This window comes from Oncorhynchus kisutch, unplaced genomic scaffold (genome assembly GCF_002021735.2).
Source record: "Oncorhynchus kisutch isolate 150728-3 unplaced genomic scaffold, Okis_V2 Okis07a-Okis12b_hom, whole genome shotgun sequence".
Lineage (NCBI taxonomy): Eukaryota > Metazoa > Chordata > Actinopteri > Salmoniformes > Salmonidae > Oncorhynchus > Oncorhynchus kisutch.
The window spans coordinates 5788568-5798518 of NW_022261984.1; the positions used below are offsets into that span (position 1 = coordinate 5788568).

General features: G+C 47.0%; 1 pseudogene; it reads left to right on the top strand.

Moving 5' to 3' along the window:
* Positions 1 to 7380: 7380 nt before the first annotated feature.
* The window catches only part of LOC116360066 (reticulon-4 receptor-like 2), an 8146-nt pseudogene continuing 5575 nt past the window's right edge, over positions 7381 to 9951 (top strand).

Genomic DNA, 9951 nt, shown 5'->3' on the forward strand with positions numbered 1-9951 from the left:
TGATTCTTGATTGCATTTGGATTGATGTCAGAGTGGGTAGAGGGAAAATAGAGCCCTGAGTACCAGGCCATTAACCACCTCACAGTCATTAGAGAGTTGGGTCCTACCAATGCATGTCCAGAGTGCATAAGAGGCGATTACCATGAGTCCATGGTCATGTGGAATTGGACTGCGGTCCTGACGCATGACTGCCGGTGTGGCAGTAATATGGTAACTGCAAAAGCCCAGTCAGAACCGTTCCAGAACTACTCAAAGCCCCCTATATAGGAGACTTAACATCCATTCAATTATGAATATACTGAAATAAGACGTAATTGTTATCAGTCAATCGGTTTAAATCGCTTGTTGCTCTTTTAAAAATGCCTTGGATCTCTCTCTCTCCTTATCCCCATTCATGACTAGCTGATGAAAAAGGAACTATTAATATTACATAAATCAGTTTGGTGTGAGTAACCTATGTGCTCCCACAACACATTCGAAATGTATGCGCATAATGTATGTGGCCTACAAAACTGTACGTCAAACATGATGAAATGATGTAGAGGAGGAAAGGGTTGGCTGACACACACACATACACACCACACACACCACACACACACACATTTGTGAGTTAGTTCTGACAGTTCTATGCGTCATAATGTTGATGCTCTGTCTCAGCTTCTATGAGAAGTCTTGTTTTCCATTCGTTGAGTGATATAAGATTGATATGTAACTCCTTGCTCTTTCTCTCCCTTTTCCTCAGACAAACGAGTGGGTGTGTTCACTGTTCACAGAGAAAAGAAAGTGAGAGAGAGAGAGATGGGGAAAGAAAAAGCCTGACAGTACAGAACAGAACTCAGGAGTAGAAGTTTGACAGGATTAGAGTACAGTGTATGACATCACAATGACAGGTAGTAGGTGAGTACTGACATCATAATGACAGGCAGTAGGTGAGTACTGACATCATAATGACAGGTAGTAGGTGAGTACTGACAGGTAAATGACAGGTAGTAGGTGAGTGCTGACAGATAAATGACAGGTAGTAGGTGAGTACTGACAGGTAAATGACAGGTAGTAGGCGAGTACTGACAGGTAAATGACAGGTAGTAGGTGAGTACTGACAGGTAAATGACAGGTAGTAGGTGAGTACTGACAGATAAATGACAGGTAGTAGGTGAGTACTGACAGGTAAATGACAGGTAGTTGGTGAGTACTGACAGGTAAATGACAGGTAGTAGGTGAGTACTGACAGGTAAATGACAGGTAGTAGGTGAGTACTGACATCATAATGACAGGTAGTAGGTGAGTACTGACAGGTAAATGACAGGTAGTAGGTGAGTACTGACAGATAAATGACAGGTAGTAGGTGAGTACTGACAGATAAATGACAGGCAGTAGGTAGGTGCTGACAGGTAAATGACAGGTAGTAGGTTAGTACTGACAGATTAATTGACAGGCAGTAGATGAGTACTGAGAAGTAAATGACAGGTAGTAGGTGAGTACTGACAGGTAAATGACAGGTAGTAGGTGAGTACTGACAGATAAATGACAGGCAGTAGGTGAGTACTGACAGGTAAATGACAGGTAGTAGGTGAGTACTGACAGGTAAATGACAGGTAGTAGGTTAGTACTGACAGGTAAATGACAGGCAGTAGGTGAGTACTGACAGATAAATGACAGACAGGTAGTAGGTGAGTACTGACAGATAAATGACAGGTAGTAGGTGAGTACTGACAGATAAATGACAGGCAGTAGGTGAGTACTGACAGATAAATGACAGGTAGTAGGTGAGTACTGACAGGTAAATGACAGGTAGTAGATGACTACTGACAGATAAATGACAGGCAGTAGGTGAGTACTGACAGGTAAATGACAGGTAGTAGGTTAGTACTGACAGGTAAATGACAGGTAAAGAAGTTCATGAACCTCATGGTGTACCCTTGGAATTTGTAATTCTGCTGTTGCCAAATGGAGCTGTGTGAGTTTGGTAAATGTCAGGTAGTAGATGAGTACTGACTGATCCAGTAGAGTACACTCTCAGACAAATAGAACCCTTTTCTGGTCATATGGAACCCTTGTAGGTTCCACATCGAACCATGAGTTCCAAATAGAACCCTTGAAAGGGTGCTATTTGTAACCAAAATGGTTTTTATCTGATTTAAAAGGGTTCTATCTGGAACCTTGGTTATGGGAGTTCTGCTACAGGGACAAATGGTTCTAGATAGCACAATGTTTTTGAGAGTCCTGGCTGTTCCAATGCCCCACATTGTTTCTCTATCTCCATTTCTCCCTCTTTTTCCCCTTGCTTTTTGTATTCCTATCCACCCGCATCTCTCTCTCTCCACCACCCCCCCCCACCCCACACCCCCCACATGGTTTGGTGCATTGCATTCACATTTGCGTCATCCTTGAGATGTGCCTGTGTCTGAGAGTTTATAAATAAAGACGAGGGAGAGAGGGAGAGCAGAAAGAGGGAAGGAGTGGAGGGAGATTGGGATTTGGTGGGAAGGGCAGGCGGGAGAATAGAAGTGTGTGTGTGTGTGTGTGGGGGGGGGGGGGGGGGGGGGGGGTTGTGTGTATATTCCACTGCGGGCCTGTGACAGGTATGGAGAAAAAACATTCAATTGGGTGGTTCGATGAAATGATGGAGAGAGAAAGAGGGAGAGAGAGAGAGAGAAAGAAAGACAGACAGAGAGAGAGAGAAAGAAAGACAGAGAGAGAGAAAGACAGACACAGAGAGAGAGAGAAAGAAAGACAGAGAGAGAGAAAGACAGAGAGAGAGAGAGAGAGAGAGAGAGAGAGAGAGAGAGAGAGAGAAAAGAGGGTAATCCTTGCTATTCCACTGAGTGAGCGAGAGGAGGAGAGAGGAGAGAGAGCATTAGCTCAGCACAGAGGGAGGAGGGACGGAGAGGGGGATGGAGGATGGAGAGAGGGAAGGAGAGGTGAAAAACTGGATAAGATTTATGGACTTAATGTAGGCCAATGTTTTACAGGACAAGCATCTGAATATCTCCATCCATCCTCCCTCCTCCCTTTCTCATCCCTCCTTCTCTCTCTCATCCCTTCTTGCCTGTCTCCAGCCCTCCTCCCTCTCTCTATCCCTTTCTCCATCCCTCCTTACCTCTCTCCATCCCTCCACTCTCTCTCCATGCTCCCTCCTCCCTCTCTCCATCCCTCCTCCCTCTCTCCATCCCTACTTCCTCTCTCCATCCCTCCTACCTCTCTCCATCCCTCCTCCCTCTCTCCATCCCTCCTCCCTCTCTCCATCCCTCCTCCCTCTCAACATCCCTCCTACCTCTCTCCATCCCTCCTCCCTCTCTCCATCCCTCCTCCCTCTCTACATCCCTCCTACCTCTCTCCATCCCTCCTCCCTCTCTCCATCCCACCTACCTCTCTCCATCCCTCCTCCCTCTCTCCATCCCTCCTCCCTCTCTCCATCTCTCCTCCCTCTCTATATCCCTCCTACCTCTCTCCATCACTTTCTCCATCCCTCCTTGCATCTCTCATCCCTCCTACCTCTTGCCATCCATTCTCGCTCTCTCCATCCCTCCTTGCCTCTTTCGATCCTTCCACTCTTTCTCCATCCTCCCTCCTCCCTCTCTCCTCCCTTTCTACATCCCGCCTTGCCTCTCTCCTTCCCTCCTACCTCACTCCCACCTCTCTCCATACCTCCTACCTCTCTCCATCCCTCCTTGCTTCTCTCAATCCCTTCACTCTCTCTCCATCCCCCTCCTCCCTCCTTGCATCTCTCTCCATTCTCCCTCTCTCCATCCCTCCTTGCCTCTCTGCATCCCTCCACTCTCTCTCCATCCTCCATCCTACCTTTCTCCATCCTCCATCACCACTCTCTCCATCCTGCCTCTCTCCATCCCCCTCCCTCACTCCATCCTCCTTTTAGAGAGTAGGTAGATGCACAACCAAAAGGTTGAAACAGAAATTAAACTTCAGAAAAAGGAAGTTGCACTCGAAGTCCTAGTAAAAGAAGGTAGACATCCACCAAAGGAGAGCTGCTGAGGCACTGATCACCAGGAAATTCAACTTTACAACACTACAGTCGTGAACACTATTAACTCTTCATTGAATGGCTGGGAGTGTCTACTGCTTCTTTATAACAGCACAGAGCAGCATAGAGACAAGCCAATAATGTTGCCTTGAGACTTTGACTTTGTCCAAAATGGCACCCTATCCTCTATATACTGTAGTGCAGTACTTTTGAGCACAGCCCTATGGACCCTGGTCAAAAGTAGTGCACTATATAGGGAAAAGGGTGCTGTTTCAGATGCATACTGTCTATTACAGCTGAGGGATAATGGAGCTCCTATGAAGAGTACACAGCAGAGCTGAGCTGAGGTCACATCCAAGTTAACTGAAATTCCAGTCAGTTGAGAAAAAGGGCTTCTATACACACACACACACACACACATCCTGTGCAGAGGGTATACACTACTTTCACAATGCTTCGATAGAGTGTGTGTCTACACTCTCCAGTCATGTAAGTCTGGAAGGAAGTGAAATTAGATATGGTGAATCGGAAGTGGTGACGCCAAGGCTAGGAATGAAAACTCCTGTAGAGGACAGTGTGAATGAAAGAGAGAGAGACAAAAGGAATGAAGAGCGAGAGAGCGAGAGAGAGAGGGGAAAGGAGCAAGACTATATGAAATAAAAAAAAGCTCAATTGTTTTGGCCTTATAGCAGTGAGCTGCATAGCGGAAGTCAAAGATGCTTCTGTGTCTGACTGGGAGTGTGTGTGTTTCTCCACGTCTGTAAACTGTATGAATGTGTGTGTGTGTACTGTACCTGACCATGTGTGTGTGTGTGTGTGTGTACCCGACCATGTGTGTGTGTGTCCACCTGTTTCCCCATCTGTCTCCACACCCCATGGGTGTGTTGGCTCAGAGGCGAACATCGACTCGCTTGACCCTCACCGCACACCTCAGATCAGAGGGACGGACACCAGCCCCACCATCACCTCTGGTAGCACACACACACCGCCCCTTGCCCCCTTCATCCATCCCCCCACTCACCCACCTCATTCTCAATGGGGTCTTTATGACAGTGGGACTGTTTGACTTCATCCATCCCCCCACTCACCCACCTCATTCTCAATGGGGTCTTTATGACAGTGGGACTGTTTGACTTCATCCATCCCCCCACTCACCCACCTCACTCTCAATGGGGTCTTTATGACAGTGGGACTGTTTGACTTCATCTGGAGAGAGCAACGTTGTAGCAACATTCCTGCCACCAACTGATAAGGTGGCAGGTTAATTCCAGCTGGTTAGGATCAGAGATGTTGGGTTTCGCTGTGCAGCAAGACATGACGGGCGGATACTGTACAGACAGATAGAGAGAGAGAGAGAGAGACGCACGCACACTCACACAAGAAGGCAAACTATGTACAGCTGGTGGTGGTGGGGGTGGCAGGGGGAAGCCTCTATTTCTATTTGTCTATGTCACAAACATCAATTATTCACAGATATTGGAATGGCCACATAACAAAACACACACATACACACTCACACACATACACACTCACACAAACACGCTCACAAATACCCACACACACAAATCAAGCATGCATCCATGAAAGCAAATGCATCCACACACACGCGCGCACAGACACACACACAGACACACAGACACACACACACACACACACACACATACACACAGAGCGGGTGGTGTGTGTAGGAGTGGTAAGGGAAAGCCTGTGTGTGTGTGTGTGTGTGTGTGTGTGTGTGTGTGTGTGTGTGTGTGTGTGTGTGTGTGTGTGTGTGTGTGTGTGTGTGTGTGTGTGTGTGTGTGTGTGTGTGTGTGTGTGTGTGTGTGTGTGTGTGTGTGTGTGTGTGGTTTATTCATGCATCATGGCAGTGGGCAGTAGAGTACTGAGCTCCAGATCTTCAGGAGGAGGAGGTGTAAAACAACAACATGGATTCCCTCCATCACTCATCTGATTAACGGGCTGTTCCTTCATCTGATTAGGTGGCTGTTCCTTCATCTGATTAACTGGCTGTTCCTTCATCTGATTAACTGACTGTTCCTTCATCTGATTAACTGGCTGTTCCTTCATCTGATTAACTGGCTGTTCCTTCATCTGATTAACTGGTTGTTCCTTCATCTGATTAACTGGCTGTTCCTTCATCTGATTAACTGGTTGTTCCTTCATCTGATTAACTGGTTGTTCCTTCATCTGATTAACTGGCTGTTCCTTCATCTGATTAACTGGCTGTTCCTTCATCTCTTTATATGTGACTGACTGGGTTTAGAATCTGGGTCTTCTGAGTGCCACAAGACTGTGTTCCCCTGCTGAGCTAAAACCTAGGGAACTAACGCACTCAGCTGATAGTGTGGGAGAGTCAGGGGAATCTGGGTCTCCTGCATGTCACAAGACTGTGTTCCCCTGCTGAGCTAAAACCTAGGGAACTAACGCACTCAGCTGATAGTGTGGGAGAGTCAGGGGAATCTGCGTCTCCTGCATGTCACAAGACTGAGTTAGCCCGCTGAGCTAAAGCCTGTCTCTCTACGTTTGTCTGTCTGTCTCTTTACATGTCTGTCTGTATGTAGCCGACTGGGTCTCCTGTCCACCACAAGACTGTGTTAGTCCGCTGAACTAAAGCCTAGAGAGCTAAAGCAAGTCAGTCTTCAGGGGTTGTCATTGGGTTGGCTTGAAAGTATACAGTACCAAATGAGCCAAACACTGCTGGACAGACCAGGTACACCAAAACGTTCTGAGTTTTACCAATTAGCCAGTTGGATCCATATAATGATAATCCCAATTATATCGTTAGAACCCCCACCTTCACATTCCAAAATCCTTCTGTATCTCAAACTGAATGTGTCCCACTCATAATATCTAAGACTACTCATTCATTCCTGTCTCATGTCACATGTCACCAACTACTTCGGCACATATGAGAGTGTTGTGGGTTTTATTTACTAAGTCTCCACTCCTTATAGGCTAAGTAGAATTATTCATTCAGAAATGTCTGTGCGACAACCTCCCTTTGGCAGTAGGTAAATGTCCCCCCCTCCGTCTGTTTAATCAGATTTGGTTTTAATCCCACTGATCTCCTTTCCTCTCTCTTCCTTCTATTCTCTCGCTCTCCATTCATCTCTCTATCCCCCCTCTCTCAGAGGCGTGCGGTTGCCGCCCGGAAACAGACCATAGAGGCTTCTGATCGCGAGCCAGGCAGCGAACCTAGTGCTGCTTTCTCTACCCGTCCTCCGCTCCTCCACAAAGCGCAGTCATTACCGGGCATCGTGCCTACGTACCTCCCTCCCTTCCTCTCACTCACTCAATCATTCACTCCATCCCTCCCTCCCGCGTGACTCTGTCTGAATCGACTCCTTTCTCCATCTTGGAGCGCTGTCCTCTAGGCTATCTGCGGTTGCGCGCGCGGTCTCTCCAAGAATCCTCTCATCACCCGCACGCACAGTGCACGGTCCCTCCTCTTTCCGTTTTTTCTCTTCTCTCAATTACCCCCCTCCCTCGATCTTGGCCCGTGACGTAGGGGATTCCGTGGTGCCCACAACCGTAGGCGCTAACGGGATTCTCGAGTATAAATGGGACACCGGGAGCCAACATTCGGTACTCTCTCAGTCGCTCCGACTCGGGAACCAATCGTCCAGAGTACCAGTCAGCGGAGATAGCAGGCAGTATTTCACCCTCTCAGGCTAACTCGCTTTCGGCTTTGGTTTGAAATGGACACCCCTACAACCGCTCGGAGCAGACAATGTTCATTCATGCGCACCTGCAAAAGTAAGTTTCTACGGATGTTCTTACCACCATCTATTGGTTTAGACTGTTGTACTGTGAGTTACTATGACGTTTAGAAACTATCTTACTTGTTTTGAGAATCCTTCCTCCAGTTGACCTGTTTCTACCACTTTTCTAACGGTTTCCCGTTATATTCTGTTGGTCTTCTAATGTAATAGTGTAAGAGGTGTTGTGCGTTAGTTAGGCTGCTATGACTTTGACAAAGTATCTGATTTTATAGTTTGGTAATCATTCACCCAGTTAGCAATGGAATGCATGATTCACAGATCATATTTCAACAACATGCGGGCTTTGCAGCCATGTTAGATGCAGCCATCAGCATGGATTGTAATTCCAATACGTTTGTAAAATAGATTTAGTACAGGACGTTTTAAACTTGCAATTTTGCTATGATTGTACTTTGATTTTACTTTATGATGTCGGCCTACTTTGCAACTATTCAATAGACAGATATCGCCTGTGTAAGATATGGAACTTAACTTAGACTTTTAATATGTTTGTAATAGTTTTAGATGCGATTTACTTGGGTTTACTTTGCGATACTGCCGTGCGTAATGCCTTACGCAAGCAAAGAGAGACAGACAGTTTTACGCACAGACTTGGTTACTCAATCACGCCTTCTAAAGTGATCATACGTCATCTCTGTCATCATATGGGCTCATGATGCTGTAATCTTGACTGATTATGAGCTTCATATTGTCTAAATTGAGCGTGAATTGTTTAATCAGTATATTGATGATGATATTTTGCGATGTTTTCAACTATTTCAAAATGATACATTTTAGGCATTCAGATTAAACAAAGGCTTTGCATAAAGTATTTAGCATCAACTGAAGGTAGTAATGTGGTTTAGTGCAGCAGTTGAGTGTCTGCGTCAACGGTTTCAGCACCGTTGTTAGTGGACAGCTCCAGCTATCTTTTCCTCATATCTCCGTGTTCAAATGTGGGAAAAAAACTATTGCTGCATCCATAACTACTTTGGTACATAAGCAACACTTTGATTGTGATCTGAGATTTGACTGATCAGCTGTATTGGGATTCAACTGCCACATTTCCAGCAGCAGTTTGCCACCTGGGCCACCACCAAACAGTTTCAGAACCACCCACAGCTATCGGACAGCTCCCGCTAGATTCGCCTTCCCGACCCCACATCTAGACTCACTTCTCCCCGCTTCCCTCTCTCTCCCAGGCGGACTCTCCCTATGGCTGGTGGTGTGGCTGGTCCTCGGCAAGCCCGGTCCGTCGGCGGCGTGCCCGCATCTATGCGTGTGCTACCCGACTCCCATGACCGTGAGCTGCCAGGGCCAGAACTTCACCTCCGTGCCCGTCGGGGTGCCCTGACGACTCGCAGCGTGTGTTCCTACAGAACAACCGAATTACGGAGCTCAGAGTCGGCTCTTTCGGCTTCGGGACTCAGGTAAGAGACTATAGATTGTTTAAAGGAGACATGGCGGTGGTGTTTGAGGTGTGTGATTTTGCCCCCTCTCTCTCTCTTTCTAACTCTCTCTGCCTCTATCTTTGCTCCTAACCCCTTGTTTTTCTTTTTAAGTTTGAGTCCAGAGTCTTACCTACAATATGACCATAGAATAATACCTGACCCTAGAATACATATTGATATTCACACTCTCCCTCCTCCTCCTCTCCCTCCTCCCCTCTCCCCTATAGGTCCTGTGGCTGTTCTCCAACAACATCACGTGGATTGAGGCTGGCTCCTTCAGTGAGCTGAGGGATCTAGAGGAGCTGGACCTGGGGGACAACTCTCACCTGCGCAGGCTGGAAGGAGGCGCCTTCAGGGGCCTGGAGAAACTCCAGAGTCTCCACATGCACCGCTGCAAGCTTACCGCCCTGCCCCACGACCTGTTCCACAAGCTGTACAGCCTGCAGTTCCTCTACCTGCAGGTAGGGGCAGTACACATATATCATGCACACACGGGCACATATGAAAACACACACAACACGCATACACACACACTACAGGGAATTCTCATAGCTGTGAAAATGACATCATTTATATAATCACAATCACATCGTGTTGTATCATGATTCAAATCATGCTGCATCAGTGATAGTTATGAGATGCCCTTAGTGGAAGGTGTAAATGTTTCTCACCTCACCACTACTGAGATGTAGCCCATCATCACCTGATCCCACCTGACCACTTCCTCTTCCTGTTTCCTGTTTTGTCCTTGTAGGAG